This window comes from Cryptomeria japonica, chromosome 10 (genome assembly GCF_030272615.1).
Source record: "Cryptomeria japonica chromosome 10, Sugi_1.0, whole genome shotgun sequence".
Taxonomy (NCBI): Eukaryota; Viridiplantae; Streptophyta; class Pinopsida; order Cupressales; family Cupressaceae; genus Cryptomeria; species Cryptomeria japonica.
This window is the reverse complement of record NC_081414.1, coordinates 870,314,682-870,339,198: the sequence shown is the minus strand read 5'-3', so window position 1 is coordinate 870,339,198 and position 24,517 is coordinate 870,314,682. Positions and strand designations below refer to the sequence as shown.

The 24,517-nt window shown below is 36.7% G+C and overlaps 1 pseudogene; it reads right to left on the bottom strand.

The window, feature by feature from the left end:
* Nucleotides 1–1,815: 1,815 nt before the first annotated feature.
* LOC131065012 (probable polygalacturonase) lies at nucleotides 1,816–22,789 on the bottom strand (annotated as a pseudogene).
* Between the last annotated feature and the right edge of the window lie 1,728 nt (nucleotides 22,790–24,517).

Here is a 24,517-nt window from a genome sequence, read left to right as displayed (position 1 = left end):
TGTGAAGGTGGATGAGAATCTTGGAAAAGAGATCAGAGCATGTGGTTATGATGATGGGACAACATATTGTTATATCTTATATTTAGACTGAAGAGCCCAAGTAGAACAATCTGATAGAGTGAATTAACTTGGATGTTGCTACTATCAGTGAAGAAGTGTAGGAACCTAAAAATAAGAACAATCAAAAGACTTTGAGGTATGTAAGATTAAATCATTCTAAAAATTAGATTATTGGTAATAAGATTAAATGTGTGAGGACTAGAAAAAACTTAGCTACTAAAGAAGTATGGTTGATTTCCAAAGTTGAACCTAAAGATGTTGTTGAAGCTTATAAAGATGAGAATTGGATGAGAGATATGGAAGATGAATTAGATCAGATTGAAAAAAAAAATACTTGGGAACTTGTTCCCAGACCTAAGGATAAGAATGATATAGGTATTACATGTGTGTTCAGAAACAAATTTAATGAAGCCAATGAAGTTGTCAAAAATAAAGCTCGATTAGTTTGCGAAGGATATTCATAGAAAGAAGGAATTTATTATGAGGAGACTTTTGCTCTAGTGGCTAGACTTGAAGCTGTTAGACTATTGTTTGCATATTCTACTTATAGAGATTTCAAGGTATATCAGATGGATGTCAAATCTCCATTTTTGAATGGTGATCTTGAGGAAAGAAGTCTAAATTGAGCAACCTGATGGATTTTAACTATCAGATGATAGGGATATGGTATGTAAATTGAAGAAATCTCTTTATGGGTTGAAACAAGCCCCTAGAGCTTGGTATGCTAGATTACATAAATATTTGTTGAAATTGGGATTTAGCACTAGTATAAAAACAACAATTTATGACTAAAACAAACCACCAAAAATTACATATAAATGACTAAATTTGATCACGCAATCATTAGTAGTTTATTGCCAGTCATTAATCACGTGACCAAATATATGAATAAACTATTTGAGTCATTTATTGGTTGTTTTGATTGATCAATTTGGTCATTGATTTAGTGCTTTATTTAGTCGTTAATTTAGTCATTGATTCAGTCATTAATTTAGTCATCGATTGTTGTTAATTGGTCATTTATTTAGTCATGGTAGTGATTTATTTAGTCATTAATTTAGTCATGTATTTAGTCATTAATTTAGTCATTGATTGTTGTTAACTGGTCATTTATTTAGTCATGGTTGTCATTTATTTAGTCATATATTTAGTCATTGATTGTTGTTAAGTGGTCATTTATTTACTCATTGTAATCATTAATTATCATCAATTGGTAGTATATTTAGTCATTTTTATTCATTGATTTCCAAAATATCATGCCAGTGTCTTCACAATTTACATAAGTTGTTACCTTGCAAGGCATGTACTTTATTCATTTCATTCTCTTGTTTCTCTCAAGTGGAGATTTAACCTCTATTAGTATATAGCATGCCACTCTAGAGTAATTGGACTTTGTATTAGTTTAGTTGTAAATGTAATTCAAAGTTAGAAGACCAACACAAGATCTAGCTAGGTGATTCCTACTATCCTCCAAATTACAAGTTAACATTTAGAAGATTTATCGATGACTATCTAATCTTATTAATTCACAAGTCTATTTGAATATGATGAGGTATCCAACAAATCAAAAATTACCTTGGAGGTATGAAAATTAAATTAAAAATGATGCTATACATGATGGTATCAAAGCCAATAAGAGCATTACACATAATTTACAGAGTTCTACAACTAAATCTAAGCTACTAGCTCTTGGTTACCAACAACAAATTAATATGCAAAGACAAACTCTAAGAATCTATAAACATTTGAATAGTTCTAGGCAGATTTTGAAGTGACATTGAAGGAAATATTTAACAAGCAAAGCCCTATGAATGTAGCTTTCCAGATTCCCTCTATGTAACCTCTAGTTTTGATATTATCTCCTACAATGTTTGTAAAGATTATTCTATCAACATATGGAAGGGAACTTGGATCATAGCCATCATCAGGAGGGTCACCACAAGACCTTGTAAAAGAAAATACAATTTGTACATCTTTCAATGTCGCCTTGGATATGAAGATATCTTTGATATATCCACTACTTGGAGCATTTTTCAACTTGATACCATATCTTGAATTATATGTATTAAAGTTTTCAACTTGCATATTTGTGATTCCCCGAAACATCTCATTGCCTAGAACAAGGCCAACACTTGTGGGTGTTTCTTTAGTAACATGAGGAATGATAATATTGGAACTAGGATGCCCATAGGCAATACCATATTCATCCCAAAACCTTTTGATTGAGATAAAATCATCATGAGTACTTGTGTAATAGTTTTCAATGCAAACATTTGAGCTCAAATCTACACATAAAAACAAAAAGTTAGTAGAAATATTTGTCTTCAGATATTTTTTAATACTTATCTAATTCCAAGTCCTAAACATATAACCATAAATAATTATTATTTACTATTGGTAAGAAAAATACTTTTTGGTCTAGAAACTTTAGTTCTTTTTGAGAAACAACAAAAAATATCCAATAATGTTTGATGCTTGATTTCATTTCAAGAGCTAAAGATATGGAAAATAAACACCCCCAAAAAATCTAGACTTTCGGTTTGAAAGCCACTATATGTTTATTTGAAATAATGTGTATTGTTTAAAAATAAACAAAATAATGGAATTAATTATTTTTTTGTCACATCTCCTTACCTAGATTGGACAGATTCCTCTGGCTAATACCATGAACTTGGCATGGTCAATCTCTATGTAGGAAATATCCCAGGAGGATATGTCATTGTGTAAAACAAACACTTATATTAGGAAAATATTTTGTCTCAACACGAAATCCTCATTTATATGCCTAGAGATTTTGACACATTCAAGAAAGACATGCTATTGTTGTAGAATCGAAAAGCTCAAATTTAAAAAATGCTAAGAATAATAGTCCTAACATGGAACCACTATTTTTATTCCTAAAATATCGATACATAAATACTTGTTTAGGCTACTTGTCGAGGTAATAGATAAATTTGAAAAAGAATATTGTTTTCTATTTCTATTTATGATGTATCCCCTTGGCAACATTTAATAGGCCTATTGATGATCACATTCCAATTCCTTCAATTCTCTAGTATCATAATACACTCTTTGTTTGTCTATAATCATATCACATAAACAAAAACCTCTAGTGTTAGGTCAAAGGCCTTGACAATGTTAAAAAATATGAAATATGTCATATAAGCCCTCAAAATTCCGATAAGAATATTGGTTAAGAAAAGTCAGAAAAACTAATATGCTCAAGCACTATAATCGCATGAAAAAATATTGAGTTCTAGTTGATGATGAAAAACGTTAGCTCTCTTTTATTTGTTGAGTAACCTAAGTACACATCACGTGGTTTAATTACATATACCCATAATTGCACTGGTATACATATATATTCAAATCCATTAAAATTAAAGTCACTTTCAATGAACATATAACTGTTTTAAATTACATATGGACTTGTAGTAATCCTAGTGGAACCTTTTCACATTCTTATAATGTATTTCCATAAATTAGCAAAAAGAAATGTTCATATATAAGAGAGGGTAAATTTAGAAGTTTGTGTAATGCTAAATTTTTCAGCCAACATTATGCAATTTGGATGTTAGTTTAGTTCTAGAAAAGTTGCATGTCATTATTATCCAATTTTGGTCTTAATCCTAAATTGCCTAAGGTTTGCATTTAAAACACCATTTGGTTATATTCTTTATTTGTTTATGAGTAAAGTTGTAGATTATAGTCAAAAGGTTTACTTTTTATAAGAATGTGGTAAAATGTCAAAAGGAGTCTTGTGGATTACACAATATAGGGATATTTAATGTTGAGTAACGATTTGTAGTGTCAGTATTCTCAAATTAAAAGGGAAGAGTTTTCATTATGTGAGAAATGCTAAATACAATTTTGATTTCATGTTTTTAGAAAAACCTTTAAAGAAACATTAAGTTAGAGCAACATTTATTAATGAGTGGAGGCTAAGGAACAATAGTTAGGGGATAAGATAATACAAAGAGTAGCAAGCATTATAAAGAATAGTTAGCTTTGAGTTAATAAGCAACAATAGTAAAATTCAACATGCTGGGAGGTTCATTCAAAACTCATAAACCTATTGCTTTTACTTGTTCCTTTATTATTCAAGGCTCTTTCCACCATAAAATGCTCTATTTATGAGATGTTTCATTATTAATACAGGGCACTATGTGTTACTATCAAGCTTCGTTCTTCTCTTTGTATGTGAAGTTTTTTAATGTTAAAAGAGGTTAGAAAACTTTGTAGGTTTCGTAGATTTCTTAGCAAATCATTCGTTATTTAGAATGACCATTTCATCTCTAAAAGAGGATACAATTCACAAAATTTTATAATTAGTTTGAGCATCATTGTAACATTTCTAACAGTGGATGTTTTAGAGAAAGGTATTTTTTAGAGTCCTTGTTGATGATAACAGGGTCCTTATACAAAGCACATTACCAACCTAAGAGGATCCATATCCTATGCTATCATGAGAGGATATTTTGATTAAATGAAGGTATTAAAGAGAGCATAGAGCAATTATAGGCTATTAAAGGGAACTTTCATGAAGACAAGATTCAACACTTCTTCAAGTTTTTAGGTTTTTCAGCCAAGTATTGGTGACATTAAATGCAAAACAAAAACAATAATAGGGAAACATCAAGAAGAATTCATGTTTCATGCATATCTCTACAATTACAAACTGGGTTACTATGATTTTTTCACAGAGATTAGAAAGATATATAGTGAAAAAACCCATTAATTTCATAAAAACCCAGTTTTTGATATTGAAAAAATATTCACTAGTCCAAAGGGCAATATTTGAAGGTTTTTGTTTCTCTATAATGGTTGTTTTGATCAAATAAGGAGTGCCAAGATTAGATTAAGGGTAGTTTTTGAGCCAATGGTTTTGTAGTCAAGAATGTGTAAATACATAGAATATTTTAAATAATGATTCCAAACCTTAATGCCAAAGATACAATAAAGGATATGAGAAAATCAAAGTCATTGGGACTTTTGAAAGCTACAACAGTGCATAAGGAGAAGCTCTACCAATCATGCCACAGTCACAAAAGAAGATCCCAGTCTAGGACAGGCTAGATCCATAGTAGATACGCATTTTCAGTATCATAGACATAATTCAAGAGAGTCGGTGCAGTCCAAGACATAAAGACATAGTTTGTTGCCAAAGACAAGTCATAACCCCATAATGGAATACAAAGTGCAGCTACAATGAGCTTAAGGTTGACAAGGAATATATAGAGAAGCTATAAAACCATCAAAGGCCAAAAATTCTTCAAGGAGAGTCATACGTTGACACTGAAAAGATGTCAAGGAAAGAGAGTGAAAAGCATAGAGATAGCCTAATTCTGAAGAAATCAGAGATTTGCATTACCACAAGCATAGTGCAAAGGTAATTTGAAAAAGCAACCATCAAATAGAGAGTGAATGAACACAACCATTAGGGAAAACTTACACTCCATGAGCACCCAAAATGGAAGGATAGTCATAGCCAAACAATGACAGAGATACCTATAATGATAGAAAGACAATACTTATAGCAACACTCATAGAGGTATAGAAGTGAGTGAAATGATTAAAGAAGACATTTTTGAGAGGAATGAAACATGTGTTGCAGGTTCTCCTTTAGCAGTTTAGTGTTGCAATGATTTTGTGCCATGGAAGTAGTAAGATAGAAAACAAGCTATCCTTGAAAGAATATATCCATTGTCAGAAGGACAAAGTCACACTGAAATACATAGTCCAAAGATCTTAGGATTATAAAGAACAAACACTGAGAACAACAGGGTCTTCACACAAAGGTACAATATCAAAACATGTGTTATTGATTTACATTGTTGTTATTGTGACATTAAAAGGATTATTCATGATTATCATGAAATCATATATAATTCATCATAATCCACAAAAAATGTCAAAAAGTAGATGCATGGTATCAATCAGCAGTTACATGATTAGTAGCATGAAGATAAACCCTTAGCAAGTTAACAAAAATAGAGATACAAGACCATTCGATTAAGGGATAGTTAGATCACTAAGGCATTATCAATCTAGGTATAGGAGCCATAGTCTTATGGGTGATATTAGTGTAGTAGTGTTATATGATTAGGGTGCATTGGACAAAGAATGAAGATGGAATAAATAGTCAAGAAAGCACTAAATTTTCAAAGGGAAATGATACCTCTGTAGCATCGTAAATTGTACGCACTCGCTAGGGTGGTACAATTTCACACCTAGTTTAGCACCTGCCTTAGTGCATTTTACATTCTGCATTGCATTTCTCCTTAAGCACTTAATTAATCAAATTAATTAAGTCTAAGGTCCTATTTCATCATTCTTTGCATCATAAAGTTGGGCCCTTTCACTAAAGTGCGCCCTTTGCATTTTATTCCTCCAATACATCACTCAATCAAAAACCCTAATTAAGTCCTATTTCAAACTTGGGGGCTTGGTTTCGGGGTCAAAACATCTCGAAATCACCTATAACTTCGGGATTCTCTCTAAAATCATCATATCCAACGGCCCTGAAAATTTGGTGAAAAGTTGTCGGGACTGTGGCGCCCGGAGTGCACATGGTCCCGGACATTTTTCCCAAAATTTTGGGAGCACGATCCAATCATAAAATAAAGCTTAACCCCAAGAAATTGGCGAGATATTCAATCTCTAGGTCGGCCAAAAGATGAAATTATGATCTAGGGTTTCCTACATAAGAGCTCTCTTTCTTCATTTGAAGAGATCCGATTTTGGTTTTCAGGAACTTCATATGCAGCGAAAGAGCAGATCTTTGAGGACTTCAACAACATTCAACATCATTCTATCAAGCATCTATCAAATTCATTCATCCACTTAGGGCTTGGAAGACATTGAAGAACAATAGGAGATTACCGACTGAAGATTGGCTTGTACCCCTCCCTTGGGGGTTGGGTATGATTTCATGTTGTTTTCACGTCTTTGCATAAGCTTCAATATATCACTTATTCATGCTTTAGATCATTTTGCATCTTGATTTGGAGCATTTACATTATCATTTACAAGCAATTAGGGTTTACTTTCTAGGTTGCTCTAGTTTGCTTTCTTGCATTTTAGGACCTTGCACACACACTAGGTCTGCACACACAATACATTTTACAAAACAACTTGGCTATTCGTGGAGGTGGAAATCACCGAAGCGGGGGTTTGACTAAGGCAAAACCTTATATAGCTGCCCATCCCCCTTTTTCAGATATCATTGCAAGTTTCGGGATTCGGAAGACGCCGCGGGATACAGATCCGGAGAAAGAAAGTCGAGACAGCACTCTGTGTCAAGTTGCAGAGCAGAAGACTGGGACAGGGGCGCTGGGCACCCTGGTCCTGCCAGGACAGGGGCGCTGGGCGCCCTGGTCCCTGGGACAGAGGCGCTGGGCGCCCTGGTCCTCCGGACAGACAGCTTTCTGACAACTTCCCGACAGTGTTTCAGGGTGTAGAACAGTGGTTTCCGGTGCAGTTTTCAGGACAGTGGCACCCGCGCCCCCGTCCCGAACATTTTCAGTCCGATTTTGAATCCGGGTACACATCTGCATTCTTATTCCATCCTTGTATTTATAGCTGTTCATTGTTTAATCTCAATTCTGCAATCTTGTTATTAGTTCATACTTGCATTTTGGGATTAGGGTTTGAACTTGTATCGTTTTAGCTTTCAATTTCAACAAGGGAATAGAAATCCTAATAGATATCCCGTGGCTCTCTCTTTCACCAAAAGAAGTAGCCAATTGTGTGATATCTCTAGGCTCTTTCGTATTCCGTAATGTGTGTCAAAAGGTAGGATTAGGGTATGTTGACCTAGTCTCGCTTTTTCCCCTACACATTTTGGTGAACCCGACATGAATCTATCATTGCTTCCTCTTGCATTGCATTTGTTAGATCTAGATCTAGATTTAGTGTGTTTTCATTTCATTAAAAAGAAAAAGAAAAAGAAAAAGTGTGTTTCTTTGCATTGTGTGTTTAAATTTTATGTAATCTTTTCAAAATGTCAGATTTTTATTTGCAAAATGTTCATGCTTTCGATGATTATTATGAGTATAGCCAAGATGAATTAGATGAAGCTTTAGATGAGTTTTTAAACCCTAAGGATGCTAAACCTTCATTTTACCAAAAACTCATAAACCTTGTTACTATGCCATTTAGGTGTGATGAGAAAGATAAGTCGAATGATTCCTCTCAAGGATACATTCCTATCCACTCTTCCCCTAAATCTAGTAACATGGTTGTTTTCAATAATCCCCTCTATGAGGAGATGTCCCCTTTTGAATCAAAAGACAAACCTTTTAACCGATATGATCATGCTTTGTTGGATGATGCTCTTGATGACTTTATGGCTTTGTCGAAACCTATAAACAAAAATAAGACCGCTAAATTGGTTAACATGATAAATTTGAATGAATATAACAAGCCTCTCTTTGAAGTCCAAGGTGCTTATCCTTCTCCCACCTTTCAAATTCCTAAATCACCTCTCCTTACTGTCCAAGGAAGGTATGATCATGATTCCTTTCGTACCCCGAATAAACCAATCATCACTGTACAAGGAAGAAAACCTATAAGTCCTTACAATTATGCTAAGCAAATAACTAGAGAGAGTTATCATGCGGTTGCCCATACTTATCATACTAGAAATAATAGGCAACCTAATCCTCCTCCTGTTATTCCAGTCTCTCTTCCTAATCCTCAACCAATTCTTCCTCAAGCTCCCCGTATTTCGCAAGTTATGGGTAAGGAATATGATCTCATAGAACAACTTAAAGCTACCCCTGCTAAGATATCCCTTTGGGATTTGATTCAAACTTCTTCCGCTCATCATGGAATGTTACAAGATGCCTTGAAAGATTTGAATGTTCCTCCACCGAATACATCTAGTAATATAGCATCTTTTGTTAACTCTGTGATGAATCCTAAAGCTCAAATTGTGTTTACCCAAGATGAGTTGCCTACAAGTGAAATTCAAAAACAATATGATCCCTTGATGATTGCGGTTGTCATGAAAGACACTGCTATAAGACGAACACTAGTAGATAATGGCTCTAGTCTTAATGTGTGTAGCATTAATTTATTGCATAAGATGAATGTGGATACATCTCTTATTGAGCCTGACTCTCGTCCCATTCGTGGCTTTGACAATGTGGCTAAGACTTCATTGGGTATCATCACCTTACCTCTCATAGTGGGACCTGTTACTTTGCCTACTCCTATCCATGTTATGTCGGGAAATTTAACATACAACTTGTTATTAGGGAGGCCTTGGGTTCACAGCATGCAAGCTGTCCCTTCTACATTGCATAGACAAGTTAAATTCATTTATAACAATAAGACATATACTTTGATAGGTGATACTAATTTTCAAGCTTGTCTACAAACATCTAATTCCAAAGGAGATTCTTCTAAGCCATCCTCGTCTAGTGATGACTCTTTAAACAAGAAACCTATCGATGAGTCTTCGCTCCCTGATGATCAAAATCCTTTGGGTGAGTCTGGAACTCCTGAAGAAGATCCTTCTCGACTTGAAACTACACATAAAAAGAATTTTGATCCTGAGAAGGTTCTCACAGAAGATGATTGGGGATCTCTTGATTTTAACCCTACCTTTGTAGGTGAATATAAGGTTCCTTCTAGAAAACTCAAAGTTGAAAAGAAGGAAGAAGCTGAAAATCACAAAGTTGAAAAGAAAGAAGAAACTAAAAATCAATCAACCTTACCTGAATCTATGAGTAATAATTTTGTGGCTGCTTCTCAAACTTCTTCTCCTCACATCTATAATTATGAAGAGTTTGATTCTTTGTCTTATGAAAAACCACCTTCTCTTCCTGATATGGCTAATCGTTATGGTCGTGGTTTTCGCATTTTTGCTAAGCATGGGTATCATGGAAAGGGTTGTGGTGCTAATGAACAAGGGATAAGAGTTCCTCTAGAGACTAATTTTCAACATTATGCCTGTGGACTTGGCTATAATCCCTGCAGACGTACTAAAGCTTCTAAAAGACCATGCATTAGTGTTAATGCTATCTCTACATCTTTATCAATACAACACCCTGAGTATATTGATGAGGATTCTTCGGGTGATTGTGCTTTGGATATCTTCCCTACTGACGATTCTTTAGCTGAGTTCTTGGGAGCCTATGACACTCTTCCTCATTATCACCACAATAGGGGACTCCCTTATTGCTTGAATACTGAAGCCTATTTTGGAAAAGAGATTGATAACGATGAGATTGTGAAAGAATTCCCTCAGTTAAAGGATACTCCTCAACAAAGTAATCTTCTCATAAGTGAAACCACTGATGTTAAGATGGACCCTTGCAATAAAGAGAAAGTTATTAAAATTAGGAAATGTTTGGATGAAGAGGAACAAAAACAATATGAATATTTATTGCATGAATTTCCCGAGATCTTTGCTTGGACATACTCTGACATGCCTGGTATAGATCCTAAGATTGTTACTCATAATATTGTCTTAGTTCCTGATGCTAAGCCCGTGAAACAAAAGATTCAAAAAATGAATCCTAAGGTGGCTCTGCTTGTTAAGGCTGAGATTGAAAAATTATTGGAGGCTAGATTTATCCGCCCTATTGACTATTCCCCATGGATTTCAAATATTGTCGCTGTGGCTAAACCAGACAACAAAATAAGAATGTGTACCGACTTTCGGGATCTAAATAAGGCTTATTTAAAAGATGATTTCCCTCTTCCAAATATTGACATGATAGTTGATTCTACGACAGGACACGCCTTGTTATCCTTCATGGATGGTTTTTCAGGCTACAATCAAATTTTCATAAACCCTCAAGATCAATACAAAACCGCTTTCACCACTCCTTGGGGTACGTTTTGTTGGATAATGATGCCTTTTGGACTTAAAAACGCCGGTGCAACTTATCAACGAGCGATGACCCTTATCTTTCATGATTATATGCATAAGATTTTAGAGGATTATGTTGATGATATCTTAGCTAAATCCTTTCTTCGCATGGATCATGTTAAAATCCTTCGTCAAATCTTTGAAAGAATTTGTAAATATCACATGCGCTTGAATCCCTGAAAATGCGGTTTTGGTGTGGATAGTGGAAAACTATTAGGGTTCATAGTTTCGCATCATGGGATTGAGGTGGACACTAAGAAAATAGATGCTATTGTTAACATGCCACCTCCTCGAAATGTTTCTCAACTTAAAAGCTTACAAGGAAAGATTCAAGCTATTCGTAGGTTCGTGTCTCAACTTGCGGATCGTACCTTTCCTTTTACTCAACTTCTTAAAAAGGATATCACTTTTCAATGGAATGAGGATTGTCAGCAAGCATTTGAAGATTTAAAAGTGTATTTGGCTAGTCCTCCTATTCTTCAACCTACCGAACCTTCTAAACCCTTTCTTCTATATACAGCTGCTTCTTCTCATGCTCTCACAGCATTGTTAGCACAACATGATAAAGATGGTAAGGAATGTCCGGTTTATTACATAAGTCATACCTTACTCGATTATGAGACCCGATATTCTGTGATAGAAAGACAATGCTTGGCCGTGGTGTTTGCGACTCAGAAATTGAGACATTATCTTTTAAATTCAGAAGTCCATGTCATGGTTAAGTTTGATCCTTTGAAGCATCTTTTCTCTAAAACTGATTTATCAGGACGTCTAGCTAAGTGGGTTATGATGTTGATTGAATTTGACCTTAAATTTGTTTCACAAAGAGCAATTAAAGGACAAGCATTGACCGATCACTTAGTTGAGGCCCCTTCACCTTTTTCCTTCCCTAACCCTGAGTCCTTTCCTGATGACTTCATTCTTTCTATAGAGAAAGATGAAACTTGGGAGTTATACTTTGATGGCTCTAAGTGTCGTACGGGATCGGGGGCAGGTGTTGTTCTAATTTCTCCTACAAAGAAACCTATTCCCTTATCATATCGTCTAAATTTCCTATGTACCAATAATATTGCTGAGTATGAGGCTCTTATAGCGGGAATAAAAGCAGCATTGGCTCTGAATATAAAACACATACATATCTATGGAGATTCGCAATTGATTATAAGACAAGTAACAGGAATGTATCAAGCAAAACAAGACAAATTATCACAATATAAAGACCTTGCTATCTCTTTATTACAAAATTTCGATTCTTATACCATGGAACCCGTTCCTCAAAAAGATAATCGACATGCGGACGCAATGGCATGTGTAGCTTCTCTTGTATCTTTAGAGGACCCTATGGTCGATCTTAATTTTGTTATTCACAATCTTATTTCTCTAGCTATTGAAGATGATTCTAGCTTGGTAACATATTGTGACTTTGTAGATTCAGATGAATGGTACTCGCATATCGTAAGATATTTGACCGATGGTACCTTTCCTGATTCTGCTAATAGGAACACTAGAGCTAGAATCCGCAAGCTGTCTGCTAGATATATCATCCTTTCTAATGTCCTTTATCGAAGGGGTTATGATGGTCTTCTCCTTCGTTGTCTTAATAAGTTGGAAATCCCTGTTGCTCTTGAAGAGGCACATTCAGGTGCCTGTGGGGGGCATTTTGGGGGCAAATCCTTGGTTCATAGATTGCTTCGTATGGGATACTATTGGCAAACTATGCAGAAAGATTCCTTTTTATTTGTTAAGAAATGTCATCAATGTCAACAACACAATAATCTGATTCATGCTCCTGCCCAAGAACTTCGTTCTCAAGTAGCTTCTTGGCCTTTCTCCGCATGGGGTTTGGATCTTATTGGAAAAATCTCTCCTCCTTCATCTCAAGGACACACCTTCATTATAACCACAACAGATTACTTTACGAAGTGGGTAGAAGCTATTCCCCTTCGCTCTACTACTGCTGAAGTGATTTGTCAATTTCTTCTAGAAAACATTATTTCTCGATTTGGGATACCTTCCACTAATATCTCAGATAATGGGACATCGTTTAAGAACAAGGACGTGAAGAAATTCCTTCGAGAAGTATCATATCAAACATCAATTTTCTACACCATATTATCCGCAGTCAAATGGCCAAGCCAAATCATCCAATAAGATAATTGAACAAATTCTTCGTAAAACCGTAAATACGCATGGTAAGGATTGGAGTAACTAGCTAATCTATGCTCTTTGGGCCTACCGAACGAGTGTACGAATTGCTATGGGAACTACTCCTTATAATCTTGTTTATGGTGCTGACGCTATTATGCCTTTAGAATTAGAGATTCCATCACTTAGGGTTTCTCTCAAAGGTATAGTAGATGATGACTCTTATAGAGAACAATGACTTCAATAGCTTGAGATGCTTGATGAACAGCGTATAAATGCTCTTGAGCATATTCAAGCGTATCATAAAACTCTACAACAGAGCTATAATGATAAGGTCATTCAACTTTCCTTCTCAGTAGGTGACTTAGTCCTTTATGAGAATCAGCGCAATGTGAATGCCTTGCCTGCCGAAAAGGGAAAATTCAATCCTAATTGGCTTGGACCATATATCGTTATTGAGGATTATGGATCAGGTGCTTACAAAATAGCGGATGTAGACGGTATGCCTCTTAAAGAACCTATTAATGCTATGCACTTGCGTAGATATTATGCTTAATTCTTCACTTCTTATCTATCTTCTTTTAAATTCTTCAACATTGGATAATATGTTAGTATCTCTTAATTAAAGCAAAATAGAATTAAATGTTATGATGTTTAATCTATATTGCTTCGTTCCTGACAAGCGTGCTTTCTTACTTTATAGTTTGTCTTGAATTCATTTATGTAAATTGTAAAAGATTTACATTTTCATTTATGCTAGCATATTATACAATGTCTTTATGTGTTAAGTAGAATCGTATCATGTTGTGTTTAAGTTCAAAATTAAATCACATTAGTTATATGATTCTTAGACTTAATGCATATTTCTTCCTTATCATCAATGTAGTACTTGATTAAATATTTTAATTAAGTCACACATGTATCAATTTAATCATGGAGCATTGAGAAATCAATCACATGGAAATTAAATTCTGAACATACATGTACATTTACCAAATGTATTAGATTTAATCAAAACAAAATATACATTGTTTTAAGCATTAAAGATAACACATTTGAGACAAAAGAGAAGCATGTATATATACATATATATGTGTGGATCGTATACAAATCTAGGTCACTGCATACCCAAAATGTGACCTCTCTTTTACATCATACAATCATCTCCTATCCCTAGGGCTAGTGGCTGGAGAGTGTCGACTGGATGCTCCCTCCTGATCTGGCCGTGAAGGTGGACCCATGGGTGTGTAGCGCGATATAGATCGTGAGTGACTCCGAGAGGAACTCCTACGATCCCTATCCATAAGGATCGCACGATAGGTGGTAGCCTCGGTCTGAGCCGCTGCTAGATCTCACCGCACCTGCTGGAGGTCCTCTGATAGGACTCTCTCTCTCTGCCGCGCCTACTGAAGGTCCTCTAATAGGACTCTCTCTCTCTCCCTCCATATATCTACCTATACTCAGAATGGGAAAAACAAATCCTCATGCCGACCCGCGTTCCCCTAAGGCCTATAGGCAATCTGTGAGGAACTGGGGATCTGTGCTATCATGGAAATGTCTGTCATTGCCTGCTGAATCAGGGAATGCCATTCCTACACATTAGCTATGGTAGTAGAACAGATCTTTGTTAGTACCATTCTATATCATCAAAACATTAATCAATCAATATAAACCTACTATACCTGGATCTCCCTCGCGCCAGTAGGGATCATGATATGGTAGCATCTGTGACTGGGAACCACTAGGCTCCCCTCGCTCGAATACTCTATCCACGACGGGTGTAGGCTGGATGGTACTAGGAACAGGTCTCCGTATCGCCTCATGTTCCCCCTATTGGGGAATAAGAGGTGGATCTAGAGCTATGGTATCATCTCCTGAATGGTGAGGGGCTGCATCCGACTCATCCTCATCATCTCTATCCTCCTCCTCATCGTCCTCCTCGTCATCCTCATCCTCGTCCTCATCCGCATCATCACCTGCATCCTCCTCGTCCTCCTCTCTATCTGCATCCTCCTCCTCCTCCTCCTTGTCATTGGGCTGATCACCTGTAGGTGGATCAGGATCTCCCGCCTCCTCATGACCCTCTCCCTCCTCTGGCTCCTCTGACCTGGATCCCTCATCCTCGTCTCGGTCTCCATGTCTCCATGGGCCTGGATAGCCTGTCGGATGATCTGGTGGAAAGATAGGACTCGGATATGATCTCATAAACCATGAAACATATCTGCGCTATGCTCCAGGCTCTACAGAATAATCAGTGACTACATCCTGATCAGATCCCTCTAGGTCTGTCGTCTCAATGTCATCTACCATCGGTCTCACTACTACTCTAGGTCTGGGAAGGACCCGTGAGTGTCAAGTATAGATGGGCACATCGACTGAAACACATTGCTCTAGCCCAAACTGCCTCCGTACTCAATCAAAGTAGAAGGGGACTATGATGTGTGCATATCATCCTCGTAGTAGGCGGTTCCTCTGTAGACATGCTAACTGTCTCTCCATACCATCCCATCTGTGCATCCGTAGGTAAGGTCTCCACACTGTCACCTCGGCTGTCAGTCTGTCAAAAATCACTTTCCAATACAACAAATCTCCAAATCTCCACTCGTTGGTAAGTGGATAAGCAAACACCCTAGGTCGCTCGCTCGCTGTACTCAGTGGAAAGCTGACGGGCCTGGTGCATGTGAAATGCTCTAAAATCCACACCTGCAGAAGTGTGCATGTCATCAAACTGCAACCCTGTCCGAATACGTACTCCTCAAGGTCGTGATAGAGATGTGCAAGCATACTCCGACCCCAAGCATACACTCTCCTATGTCTCTCCATCGCTCTGATACACCATGTGAGACCCCCATGCATGTGTGTCCCTTGTCCATTAGGGCAGACGGCTAGTGCTATGATGGCTATCATAAGGCGTCTCGAAAGTGGTACCTCCCCTATAGGATGTAAGAGCCAGCTGACCATAATGCGACCTCTCATCTCGCTCGGCATGACTCTCCCTATGCAATACACCTGCTCTCTCTGATGATCCTCCACTGACCGATCGGTCATGTATGTAACTGTCGCTCCTCTGATAGGAAGACGAAGTATACGGTACACATCCTCGAGTGTAACCGTCAGCTCTCCTACCGGAAGGTGAAAAGTGCATGTGTCAGGATCCCATCGCTCCATCAAGGCCATCAGCATCGCAGGATGAAATCGAATGGCCAGCATCAGAATCACATACCACAATCCTACAATTGATAGTGTGTCTCTCTCTGACTGAGTCAGCCGCGGAATCTGATCTCGCAAACTGCGAAGAATATGTCCCTTTGTATGCTCTCTCATGTACGGAAGACCCTGCAACACAAAAACATGACCGTAATCAGTACTCGATCATCAAAATCACAAATGCAAACTATCGCACATTGTATGCTAGCCTTGTAACCCCTCGCCAGGCCCTAATTGGGGACCATGGCGCCCTGTCAGGGACCATGGCGCCCTGAGGGGACCATGGCACCCTGTTAGGGACCATGGCGCCCCTGTCAGGGACCATGGCGCCCTGGGGGGACCAGGGCGCCCCACAGGGACCATGGCACCCTGGGTGGGCCTCGGTCAGCCTTCAAGGCCCGCATACGATCACGGAAAAGTCAAACATGCGAAAAATCAAAAGTCAAACATTCAGTCAACTCACCTCATCCAGTGGCTCGTCATTGATCACGGCCTGGCACAGGATCTCGATCCTCGTGGGACGCTCTGATCGTCGTGAAGGCATGATGATGGCTAGGTGGGCTCTGTTGCACTGAATAGTATTCTGAAATCGACAAAGTGACGAATACAAGTGTCACTTTCGAAGTATATACTCTCGTTTGCTTATTTTTACTCTTTGAAACCCTAATTTTCCTCTATCATTCATTTTATCATAACTTGAGTTTGGGAGATGCGATTTTTGAGCCGTTTGTTGCGTTGGAATTGTATTTTCCTTCTCCTACTCTCGGGATGTTCCAAAAAGTTCTTTGATGAAGCCTATTTAGTGAACACCCCTCATCAATACTTTCTTACAGAGTTTGTCGTAAGTAAACATGCTACCCTATTTCACCTCCCTAATAAGCAAGTCGAAATAGGGGGGGCATATAGCTACTCAATGATTTCATCACCTTCCTTAGTAAGCATTAGGTGATTTTATGATCTAACGTTTGTTTTGTAGGGTGTGGTTCCTAACTGTGTACTGCAGATACCGCTGGGGGCTTCGTCCGACATCTTATGGATATATCCTTTTTCAAATAATGTTTACTTTTTTGTACTTTAGCTTGCATATGCACGTAGTACTCATATGACCGCTAAAGTGGGGGCTAAATGTAGGGTCGTAAATTGTACGCACTTGCTAGGGTGGTACAATTTCACACCTAGTTTAGCACCCGCCTTAGTGTATTTTACATTCTGCATTGCATTTCTCCTTAAGCACTTAATTAATCGAATTAATTAAGTCTAAGGTCCTATTTCATCATTCTTTGCATCATAAAGTTGGGCCCTTTCACTAAAGCGCGCCCTTTGCATTTTATTCCTCCAATACATCACTCAATCAAAACCCTAATTAAGTCCTATTACGAACTTGGGGGCTTGGTTTCGGGGTCAAAACATCTTGAAATCACCTGTAACTTCGGGATTCTCTCTAAAATCATCATATCTGACGGCCCTGAAAATTTGGTGAAAAGTTGTCGGGACCGTGGCGCTCGGAGTGCACATGGTCCCGGACATTTTTCCTGAAATTTTGGGAGCATGATCCAATCATAAAATAAAGCTTAACCCCAAGAAATTGGTGAGATATTCAATCTCTAGGTCGGCCAAAAGATGAAATTACGATCTAGGGTTTCCTACATAAGAGCTCTCTTTCTTCATTTGAAGAGATCCGATTTTGGTTTTCAGGAACTTCATATGCAGTGAAAGAGCAGATCTTTGAGGACTTCAACAACATTCAACATCATTCTATCAAGCATCTATCAAATTCATTCATCCACTTAGGGCTTGGAAGACATTGAAGAACAATAGGAGATTACCGACTGAAGATTGGCTTGTACTCCTCCCTTGAGGGTTGGGTATGATTTCATGTTGTTTTCATGTCTTTGCATAAGCTTCAATATATCATTTAGTCATGCTTTAGATCACATTGCATCTTGATTTAGAGCATTTACATTATCATTTACAAGCAATTAGGGTTTACTTTCTAGGTTGCTCTAGTTTGCTTTCTTGCATTTTAGGACCTTGCACACACACTAGGTCTGCACACACAATACATTTTACAAAACAACTTGGCTATTCGTGGAGGTGGAAATCACCGAAGCGGGGGTTTGACTAAGGCAAAACCCTATATAGCCGCCCATCCCCCTTTTTCAGATATCATTGCAGGTTTCGGGATTCGGATGACGCCGCGGGATACAGATCCGGAGAAAGAAGGTCGAGACAGCACTCTGTGTCAAGTTGCAGAGCAGAAGACTGGGACAGGGGCGCTGGGCACCCTGGTCCTATGAGGATAGGGGTGCTGGGTGCCCTGGTCCCTGGGACAGAGGCGCTGGGCACCCTGGTCCTCCGGACAGACAGCTTTCCGACAACTTCCCGACAGTGTTTCAGGGTGCAGAACAGTGGTTTCCGGTGTAGTTTTCAGGACAGTGGCGCCCGCGCCCCCGTCCCGAACATTTTTCAGTCCGATTTTCACTCCGGGTACACATCTTCATTCTTATTCCATCCTTGTATTTACAGCTATTCATTGTTTAATCTCAATTCTGCAATCTTGTTATTAGTTCATACTTGCATTTTGGGATTAGGGTTTGAACTTGTATCATTTTAGCTTTCAATTTCAACAAGGGAATAGAAATCCTAATAGATATCCCATGGCTCTCTCTTTCACCAAAAGAAGTAGCCAATTGTGCGATATCTCTAGGCTCTTTCATATTCCGTAATGTGTGTCAAAAGGTAGGATTAGGGTATGTTGACCTAGTCTCACTTTTTCCCCTACACAACCTCAAAGTACAATGTAATGTCTTTTACAAAATCATAGGACAATCATAGTAGACAAATAGGGAGAGATCTTATATTCATCAATAGGTATGAGATATAAAATAAATCAGTAGTCTTTGGCCCAAATGAAAACCCAAGATGAACAAAATGATAAAGTTGAGAATGTCTTCAATGGCATAAGAGTATGGGAGCAGAGATTTTGACAACCAAGTAAGGGGATATGTGACAACCTCATGAAAAAGTAATAGAGGTATGTAGCAGCAGAAGATCTAGATCAAAAAATGGCATAAGAGCATGAGAGAATGCAATTACAATTTAACTAAGTAGAGCTATAGTTGTCTGTTCATTTAAGGAAATTACAAAGCATGAATGTGGTGTTACAGTGATGAAAACTTCATGAGTCATTACTCAAGAACAGTGTATTTATTATCATAATAATGTAGCCAATAAACTTACAAAGCATAGTTCTTGTGATAGGGTTAGATCTGAGATACAAAACATTTCAGTGCAATCAAGATTTCAGAACAAGGAATGGTTTGTCATGACTATCATAGGAATTAAAGAGTATTGTTTATGATCAAAATAGTGGTAAAGAATGCATAGATCATTTCACACTATATACATTTAAAACAAAATGTATAGACAATGACTTATACATCTATAACTGCAGACTTATAAACATATCCAATTTTCAGATCCTTTAGTATGGAGTTGTTGGCTCATAAATAATTTTAGTCTATATCAGCTTAAGCAAAGTTAAAAGTATTTGACTGTTGCCTTCCTTTATTATATAATACAACAATTAGTAAGAAATAATGTAGATAAGTGCACTCATAGCTGTGCAATGCCACCATTTGATGCACTAATTACAACTATAGGTATATTCTTTCCATCAATTAAATTGATAATGTAACAATAATTTAAGAGTTTATATAACTTGAAAAATGTAAAAGAACCATTTCAATACTTCACAAAAACAACCAAAAATAAATGGACCAAATATAGAATATTTTTTATGAGAAACACAAATTTTAATGAATAGTCAACATCTATATATACACATTCTGTGAAAATCTTTATTCAATTTAAGAGTATTATTGTTATGGATAACATTTCAAAAATTCAATTCTCAAATGACTATTAAATTTCAATTAAAAATATGTACTAAAACAATAAGAAAAAGATCCATAAATATTGGAATATTTAATTTTTGTTAATATAAAATAAGAATCATGTCACTTGGATCAATTCCATTTGTATTAGGTGAGTGCAATGGAGCAAGGATGGTTCCATCTTGAATATGCACATTGTTGCATTCACCATAGATATTATTCAATACAATATTATAATGCTAGTTGAGGTAAATATTTATTAAATAGACAACAAGAGTTTACATTGAGACTGATGTATACTAATAATGCAAAGGTTTGGCATGCATGTAAGAACCATCCACCTAACAAAGGAATTAACATGAACACAAACCTATAGTACACTGGATGTATATTCTAGAATGGTGAATTCAGGAATGTTAGATTTGAGATGACGACATTAGTTGAGTCTACCACCTCAACAAGGTGAGGCCAGGCGTAGAGTATCATTATGGTACCAATCTCACCAAATATATCACTGTCCATCAATAGTACCATTTTCACCTATGAAAATGAATATGCTAACCAAAATATTAAAGCTATAATAAACTAACCAATGCCATATAAAATATTTACATTAATGGCTTCCACAACCATCTAATATTAACATCTTTTAATGATTGGCTGCTCCTCATTCTAAGCAAGAAGGTAAAATAAGCATCAATAAAATATTAGATTTTCATAATCTAGTTTTTTAAGATTACACCATATAAAGAACATTTACACCTATTATTACAACATCTATCACATTGAATGCAGTTATAAGGCTATTATGCCATCCTCCACTGAGTTCCCTACCTCAACCATATGGTCGTAAAGGGTCAATCACTAGCCAATGTTTTAAATCCTGCATGAGGAAAGTAATAATGAGAAAGGGAAATGAAAGTTTCATTCTTGTCATATATTTCATTTAAATTAGACAATGTTTTTCATGGTAGGCTCTAATGCTTTGCATTTATGAAGATTTATCGCAACTGCTCATTTTATTTGTCATTCTTTTTCTAACAATTGGACAGAGTAAAGACTAAAGTTTCACTCCTCTTTCCACCTGTTAACTAAAGTGACACATCAAATTAGAGGTGATCCAAGTTTCTTTCACATAGTCCATTTTTCTTGTTTCTTTTATTATCCTCCTTTCTTAGTTTCATTTGTATAGTAAAGTAGTCATCTTTCTCCTTGCTTCATTAAGAAGGATATCCTTGAGCAGTGAACCCATTCTTGTCTATGGTTGGAGAATTCCTTGGGTTGATTGGACCTGAATCATTCTAGATGTGATTGTTGGCATACCACGTGCTAGAGGAGGCTTTATGTGATGTGAGGTTAGTGAGCTCCCCTTGTGGCTAGGATTCAAGCCTAAACAAATGTAATAAGTAGGTATCAAGAAGTTAAACCCTAAAAGTAACTAGCCCAACATCAAAATTTATACTTTCTTGTGACCCAAAAATCAATTGGAAGACCAATCCTCTTCAAGAACACAAAGATAAGGCTTTTTGAATTTTATCATTCATAAGCCAAGGTGATTGCTCTAATAATTAGGTGTAATCTCTAGGATGTCATAATATTTTACCTCACATTATTGGTACATATCCTTATAGAAGAATTTCTCCAAGTAAACACTCCAACTCATGTCTCCATGAGTCTATATTAACCATTTGAACCTTGACCTTCACCAACTGAAATAAAAATCATAATAATAACCCTTAGACCATATATCAAACCCATACTATCCCATAAATATTCTACTAAAAAAAGATGTGGGACATTAAAATCAGATAGAATAGAGAAAATAATCACTTGTGATCCAAGAATTACTTCATCTTTGTCCATGTTTGAAGTTTAAGTGACTTGTGAGGTTAAAGCTCTTAGTTCCATTTACCTGCCGGAACAAAGAGTTGAGCACCACCTTTATCAACAAAATATCAAACGTAAAAAATAGCATTCTCAAAAGTATGAGTGTTTAGAATGATTTTTATAGAAATAATCTCTTTGTTGCAACCTCTATGAGTGTTTGTAGGTTGGATAAAGGATTGATATACTTCATAGTTCTACTCTTCACAATATGCCTGGACAAGAGTCCTATTCACTATCAAGATGTTCATTAAAAGGCCATATTTGTAATTTTTTTTTTTCTTGTTGCAATTGAAGATTGATTTATATGTGGAATCTCTGCATTGTTAGTATTTTTCTATTTGAGTTTGTGTTTGTAGGGTGATGGTTTCTTTCCTATTACATCATACAGTAATCAATTTGCAAACACCCTAGATTTGGTTATATTAAAAATAAAAAATAAAAAAAATACGAAAGGATTTCCATTATTTTTTAAAATAGAACAGGCATTGCTTGAGCAATATATTACATAACTAGAGTTTTGTAGATTAAAGGAATTTATAGGGAACAATGGCATCTGTGGTGACTACCAAGACAATCTCTCCTCTCTGGAATGTACAATCAACAATATCTCCCCCTATTCCCTCTCCTCTTCAATTACTACTTATGCTCTTTTGATACAATAGGCATTCAACCTCTCATAGCAACGTCCAATGCCCTTGGCATCCACAGACATGTGCCCCTAGAAATTAACATCTAGTCATGCATTTTAACATCCACCCACATTTTTTATTTTTTTACATTCCCGCCATACCTCCACCCAAAATGCATGTTCATGTTGTCTTAATTTTTAATTTAAGACAATAAAAATAATTTTAATTTTTAATTTTAAAAAATAGTTTAAATGTTTAAGACAAAATTTTAGTAAGAAAATTATTAAATGGGATGAGTATATTTAAGTTCTTCAAAATTAAATTGATTAAATTATAGATTTATCTTAGAATATATATACATATATACATATATACACATATGCATGTATGTATATGTATATATATATATATAAGTATCTATATATATATATATATATATATATATATATATATATATCTATACATATATATGTATATATATGTATATATATGTGTAGCGTTGTAAATTGTATGCACTTGCTAGGGTGGTACAATTTCACACCTAGTTTAGCACCCACCTTGGCGCATTTGGCATCTTGCATTGCATTTCCCCTTTAGCACTTAATTAATTAAATTAATTAGGTCTAAGGTTCTATTTTATCATCTCCTAGGTCATAAAGTTGGGCCCTTTCATTAAAGCGTGCCCCTTTCAATTTATTCCTCCAATACATCATTTAATCAAAAACCCTAATTAGGTCCTATTTCAAACTTGGGGGCTTGATTTCGGGGGTCAAAACATCTTGAAATCACCTGTAACTTTGGGATTCTCTCTAAAATCATCATATCCGACGACCCTGAAAATTTGGTGAAAAATTGTCAGGACCATGGCGCCCGGAGTGCAACATGGTCCCGGACATTTTTCCCGAAATTTTAGGAGCGTGATCCAATCATAAAATAAAGCTTAACCCCAAGAAATTGGCGAGATATTCAATTTCTAGGTCGGCCAAAAGACGAAATTAAGACCTAGGGTTTCATATATAAGAGCTCTCTTTCTTCATTTGAAGGGATCCGAATTTTGGCTTTCAAGGACCTTCTATGCAGCGAAAGAGCAGATCTTTGAAGACTTCAACAACATTCAACATCCTTCTATCAAGCATTTATCAATTTCATTCATCCATTTAGGGCTTGGAAGACATTGAAGAACAATAGGAGATTACCGACTGAAGATTGGCTTGTACCCCTCCCTTGGGGGTTGGGTATGATTTCATGTTGTTTTCATGTCTTTGCATAAGCTTCAATATATCACTTATTCATGCTTTAGATCATTTTGCATCTTGATTTGGAGCATTTACATTATCATTTACAAGCAATTAGGGTTTACTTTCTAGGTTGCTCTAGTTTGCTTTCTTGCATTTTAGGACCTTGCACACACACTAGGTCTGCACACACAATACATTTTACAATACAACTTGGCTACTCGTGGAGGTGGAAATCACCGAAGTGGGGGTTTGACTAAGGCAAAACCCTATATAGCCGCCCAAACACCTTTTCAGATATAAGTGCAGGTTTCGGGACTTGGACGACGTCGTAGGTTGCAGATCTGGGAGAAGTAGACAAAGACCGACCTTCCCAACAAATTTTAGAGCAAAAGACTAGGACAGGGGCGTGGGGCGCCCTGGTCCTCCTGACAGACAACATTTTCAGCATTTTTGACAGCTTTTCAGAGTGCAAAAACAGCAGTTTCCGGAGCAGTTTCAGGGGTAGAATCAGAACAGTGGCGCCCGCGCCCCCGTACCAAACATTTTCATTCATATTTTAACTCCGGGTATGCA